The following is a 6,402-nucleotide window of genomic DNA, read 5'->3' as shown; positions in this document are numbered from 1 at the left end:
TGAGTGTAGCACTGCAGAGGTGCTTTATACCTAGTGTGGCACTACAGAAGTGTTTTATACCCAGTGCGGCACTGCAGAAGTGCTTTATACTTAGTGTAGCACTGCAGAAGTGCTTTATACTTAGTGTAGCACTGCAGAAGTGTTTTACACCTAGTGTAGCACTGCAAAAGTGTTTTACACCTAGTGAAGCACTGCAGAAGTGTTTTACACCTAGTGTGACACTGCAGAAGTGTTTTATACTTAGTGTAGCACTACAGAAGTGTTTTATACCTAGTGTGACACTGCAGAAGTGTTTTATACCTAGTGCAGCACTGCAGAAGTGTTCTATACCTAGTGTGGCACTGCAGAAGTGCTTTATACTTAGTGTAGCACTGCAGAAGTGTTTTACACCTAGTGTAGCACTGTAGAAGTGTTTTATACCTAGTGTGGTACTGCAGAAGTGTTTTATACCCAGTGTGGCACTGCAGAAGTGTTTTACACCTAGTGTGGCATTGCAGAAGTGTTTTATACTTAGTGTGGCATTGCAGAAGTGTTTTATACCTAGTGTAGCACTGCAGAAGTGTTTTATACCCAGTGTAGCACTGCAGAGGTGTTTTATACCTAGTGTAGCACTGCAGAAGTGTTTTATACCTAGTGTGGCACTGCAGAAGTGTTTTACACCTAGTGTGGCACTGAAGAAGTGTTTTATACCTAGTGTGGCACTGCAGAAGTGTTTTATACCTAGTGTGGCACTGCAGAAGTGTTTTACACCTAGTGTGGCACTGAAGAAGTGTTTTATACCTAGTGTGGCACTGCAGAAGTGTTCTTTACCTAGTGTGGCATTGAAGAAGTGTTTTATACCTAGTGTGGCACTGCAGAAGTGTTTTACACCTAGTGTGGCACTGAAGAAGTGTTTTATACCTAGTGTAACACTGCAGAAGTGTTTTATACCTAGTGTGGCATTGCAGAAGTGTTTTATACCTAAGGTAGCGCCACAGAAGTGTTTTATACCTAGTGTAGCACTGCAGAAGTGTTTTATACTTAGTGTGGCATTGCAGAGGTGTTTTATACCTAAGGTAGCACTGCAGAGGTGTTATATACTTAGTGTAGCACTGCAGAAGTGTTTTACACCTAGTGTAGCACTGCAGAAGTGTTTTATACCTAGTGTCGCAATGAAGAAGTGTTTTATACATAGTGTGACACTGCAGAAGTGTTTTATACCTAGTGTGGCATTGCAGAAGTGTTTTATACTTAGTGTAGCACTGCAGAGGTGCTTTATACCTAGTGTAGCACTGCAGAAGTGTTTTATACCTCGTGAAGCACTGCAGAAGTGTTTTACACCTAGTGTAGCACTGCAGAAGTGTTTTATACCTATTGTCGCACTGAAGAAGTGTTTTATACCTAGTGAAGCACTGCAGAAGTGTTTTACACCTAGTGTAGCACTGCAGAAGTGTTTTATACCTAGTGTCGCACTGAAGAAGTGTTTTATACCTAGTGTGACACTGCACAAGTGTTTTATACCTAGTGTGGTACTGCAGAAGTGTTTTATACTTAGTGTAGGACTGCAGAAGTGTTTTACACCTAGTGAAGCACTGCAGACGTGTTTTACACCTAGTGTAGCACTGCAGAAGTGTTTTATACTTAGTGTCGCACTGAAGAAGTGTTTTATACCTAGTGTGACACTGCAGAAGTGTTTTATACCTAGTGTGGTACTGCAGAAGTGTTTTATACCTAGTGTGACACTGAAGAAGTGTTTTATACCTAGTGTAGTACTGCAGAAGTGTTTTATACTTAGTGTAGCACTGCAGAAGTGTTCTATACCTAGTGTGGCACTGCAGAAGTGTTTTATACCTAGTGTAGCACTGAAGAAGTGTTTTATACCTAGTGTGGCACTGCAGAAGTGTTTTATACCTAGTGCGGCACTGCAGAAGTGTTTTATACCTAGTGTAGCACTGCAGAAGTGTTTTATACTTAGTGTGGCATTGAAAAGTGTTTTATACTTAGTGTAGCACTGCAGAGGTGCTTTATACCTAGTGTAGCACTGCAGAAGTGTTTTATACCTAGTGAAGCACTACAGAAGTGTTTTATACCTAGTGAAGCACTGCAGAAGTGTTTTACACCTAGTGAAGCACTGCAGAAGTGTTTTACACCTAGTGTGACACTGCAGAAGTGTTTTATACTTAGTGTAGCACTACAGAAGTGTTTTATACCTAGTGTGACACTGCAGAAGTGTTTTATACCTAGTGCAGCACTGCAGAAGTGTTCTATACCTAGTGTGGCACTGCAGAAGTGCTTTATACTTAGTGTAGCACTGCAGAAGTGTTTTACACCTAGTGTAGCACTGTAGAAGTGTTTTATACCTAGTGTGGTACTGCAGAAGTGTTTTATACCCAGTGTGGCACTGCAGAAGTGTTTTACACCTAGTGTGGCATTGCAGAAGTGTTTTATACTTAGTGTGGCATGGCAGAAGTGTTTTATACCTAGTGTAGCACTGCAGAAGTGTTTTATACCCAGTGTAGCACTGCAGAGGTGTTTTATACCTAGTGTAGCACTGCAGAAGTGTTTTATACCTAGTGTGGCACTGCAGAAGTGTTTTACACCTAGTGTGGCACTGAAGAAGTGTTTTATACCTAGTGTGGCACTGCAGAAGTGTTTTATACCTAGTGTGGCACTGCAGAAGTGTTTTACACCTAGTGTGGCACTGAAGAAGTGTTTTATACCTAGTGTGGCACTGCAGAAGTGTTTTTTACCTAGTGTGGCACTGAAGAAGTGTTTTATACCTAGTTTGGCACTGCAGAAGTGTTTTACACCTAGTGTGGCACTGAAGAAGTGTTTTATACCTAGTGTAACACTGCAGAAATGTTTTATACCCAGTGTAGCACTGCAGAGGTGTTTTATACCTAGTGTAGCACTGCAGAAGTGTTTTATACCTAGTGTGGCACTGCAGAAGTGTTTTACACCTAGTGTGGCACTGAAGAAGTGTTTTATACCTAGTGTGGCACTGCAGAAGTGTTTTATACCTAGTGTGGCACTGCAGAAGTGTTTTACACCTAGTGTGGCACTGAAGAAGTGTTTTATACCTAGTGTGGCACTGCAGAAGTGTTTTTTACCTAGTGTGGCACTGAAGAAGTGTTTTATGCCTAGTGTGGCACTGCAGAAGTGTTTTACACCTAGTGTGGCACTGAAGAAGTGTTTTATACCTAGTGTAACACCGCAGAATTGTTTTATACCTAGTGTGGCACTGAAGAAGTGTTTTATACCTAGTGTGGCACTGCAGAAGTGTTTTTTACCTAGTGTGGCACTGAAGAAGTGTTTTATACCTAGTGTGGCACTGCAGAAGTGTTTTACACCTAGTGTGGCACTGAAGAAGTGTTTTATACCTAGTGTAACACTGCAGAATTGTTTTATACCTAGTGTGGCACTGCAGAAGTGTTTTATACCTAGTGTGGCACTGCAGAAGTGTTTTACACCTAGTGTGGCACTGAAGAAGTGTTTTATACCTAGTGTGGCACTGCAGAAGTGTTTTTTACCTAGTGTGGCACTGAAGAAGTGTTTTATACCTAGTGTGGCACTGCAGAAGTGTTTTACACCTAGTGTGGCACTGAAGAAGTGTTTTATACCTAGTGTATCACTGCAGAATTGTTTTATACCTAGTGTGGCACTGCAGAAGTGTTTTATACCTAGTGTGGCACTGCAGAAGTGTTTTATACCTAGTGTGGCATTGCAGAAGTGTTTTATACCTAAGGTAGCGCCACAGAAGTGTTTTATACCTAGTGTAGCACTGCAGAAGTGTTTTATACCTAGTGTAGCACTGCAGAAGTGTTTTATACTTAGTGTGGCACTGCAGAAGTGTTTTATACCTAGTGTGGCACTGCAGAAGTGTTTTTTACCTAGTGTGGCACTGAAGAAGTGTTTTATACCTAGTGTGGCACTGCAGAAGTGTTTTACACCTAGTGTGGCACTGAAGAAGTGTTTTATACCTAGTGTAACACTGCAGAATTGTTTTATACCTAGTGTGGCACTGCAGAAGTGTTTTATACCTAGTGTGGCACTGCAGAAGTGTTTTATACCTAGTGTGGCATTGCAGAAGTGTTTTATACCTAAGGTAGCGCCACAGAAGTGTTTTATACCTAGTGTAGCACTGCAGAAGTGTTTTATACCTAGTGTGGCACTGCAGAAGTGTTTTATACCTAGTGTGGCACTGAAGAAGTGTTTTATACCTAGTGTAACACTGCAGAATTGTTTTATACCTAGTGTGGCACTGCAGAAGTGTTTTATACCTAGTGTGGCACTGCAGAAGTGTTTTACACCTAGTGTGGCACTGAAGAAGTGTTTTATACCTAGTGTGACACTGCAGAAGTGTTTTATACCTAGTGCAGCACTGCAGAAGTGTTCTATACCTAGTGTGGCACTGCAGAAGTGCTTTATACTTAGTGTAGCACTGCAGAAGTGTTTTACACCTAGTGTAGCACTGTAGAAGTGTTTTATACCTAGTGTGGTACTGCAGAAGTGTTTTATACCCAGTGTGGCACTGCAGAAGTGTTTTACACCTAGTGTGGCATTGCAGAAGTGTTTTATACTTAGTGTGGCATTGCAGAAGTGTTTTATACCTAGTGTAGCACTGCAGAAGTGTTTTATACCCAGTGTAGCACTGCAGAGGTGTTTTATACCTAGTGTAGCACTGCAGAAGTGTTTTATACCTAGTGTGGCACTGCAGAAGTGTTTTACACCTAGTGTGGCACTGAAGAAGTGTTTTATACCTAGTGTGGCACTGCAGAAGTGTTTTATACCTAGTGTGGCACTGCAGAAGTGTTTTACACCTAGTGTGGCACTGAAGAAGTGTTTTATACCTAGTGTGGCACTGCAGAAGTGTTCTTTACCTAGTGTGGCACTGAAGAAGTGTTTTATACCTAGTGTGGCACTGCAGAAGTGTTTTACACCTAGTGTGGCACTGAAGAAGTGTTTTATACCTAGTGTAACACTGCAGAAGTGTTTTATACCTAGTGTGGCATTGCAGAAGTGTTTTATACCTAAGGTAGCGCCACAGAAGTGTTTTATACCTAGTGTAGCACTGCAGAAGTGTTTTATACTTAGTGTGGCATTGCAGAGGTGTTTTATACCTAAGGTAGCACTGCAGAGGTGTTATATACTTAGTGTAGCACTGCAGAAGTGTTTTACACCTAGTGTAGCACTGCAGAAGTGTTTTATACCTAGTGTCGCAATGAAGAAGTGTTTTATACATAGTGTGACACTGCAGAAGTGTTTTATACCTAGTGTGGCATTGCAGAAGTGTTTTATACTTAGTGTAGCACTGCAGAGGTGCTTTATACCTAGTGTAGCACTGCAGAAGTGTTTTATACCTCGTGAAGCACTGCAGAAGTGTTTTACACCTAGTGTAGCACTGCAGAAGTGTTTTATACCTATTGTCGCACTGAAGAAGTGTTTTATACCTAGTGAAGCACTGCAGAAGTGTTTTACACCTAGTGTAGCACTGCAGAAGTGTTTTATACCTAGTGTCGCACTGAAGAAGTGTTTTATACCTAGTGTGACACTGCACAAGTGTTTTATACCTAGTGTGGTACTGCAGAAGTGTTTTATACTTAGTGTAGGACTGCAGAAGTGTTTTACACCTAGTGAAGCACTGCAGACGTGTTTTACACCTAGTGTAGCACTGCAGAAGTGTTTTATACCTAGTGTCGCACTGAAGAAGTGTTTCATACCTAGTGTGACACTGCAGAAGTGTTTTATACCTAGTGTGGTACTGCAGAAGTGTTTTATACCTAGTGTGACACTGAAGAAGTGTTTTATACCTAGTGTAGTACTGCAGAAGTGTTTTATACTTAGTGTAGCACTGCAGAAGTGTTCTATACCTAGTGTGGCACTGCAGAAGTGTTTTATACCTAGTGTAGCACTGAAGAAGTGTTTTATACCTAGTGTGGCACTGCAGAAGTGTTTTATACCTAGTGCGGCACTGCAGAAGTGTTTTATACCTAGTGTAGCACTGCAGAAGTGTTTTATACTTAGTGTGGCATTGAAAAGTGTTTTATACTTAGTGTAGCACTGCAAAGGTGCTTTATACCTAGTGTAGCACTGCAGAAGTGTTTTATACCTAGTGAAGCACTACAGAAGTGTTTTATACCTAGTGAAGCACTGCAGAAGTGTTTTACACCTAGTGAAGCACTGCAGAAGTGTTTTACACCTAGTGTGACACTGCAGAAGTGTTTTATACTTAGTGTAGCACTACAGAAGTGTTTTATACCTAGTGTGACACTGCAGAAGTGTTTTATACCTAGTGCAGCACTGCAGAAGTGTTCTATACCTAGTGTGGCACTGCAGAAGTGCTTTATACTTAGTGTAGCACTGCAGAAGTGTTTTACACCTAGTGTAGCACTGTAGAAGTGTTTTATACCTAGTGTGGTACTG

This window comes from Watersipora subatra, chromosome 11 (assembly GCF_963576615.1).
Source record: "Watersipora subatra chromosome 11, tzWatSuba1.1, whole genome shotgun sequence".
NCBI classification, from domain to species: Eukaryota; Metazoa; Bryozoa; class Gymnolaemata; order Cheilostomatida; family Watersiporidae; genus Watersipora; species Watersipora subatra.
Note: the sequence above shows the minus strand (reverse complement) of the source record.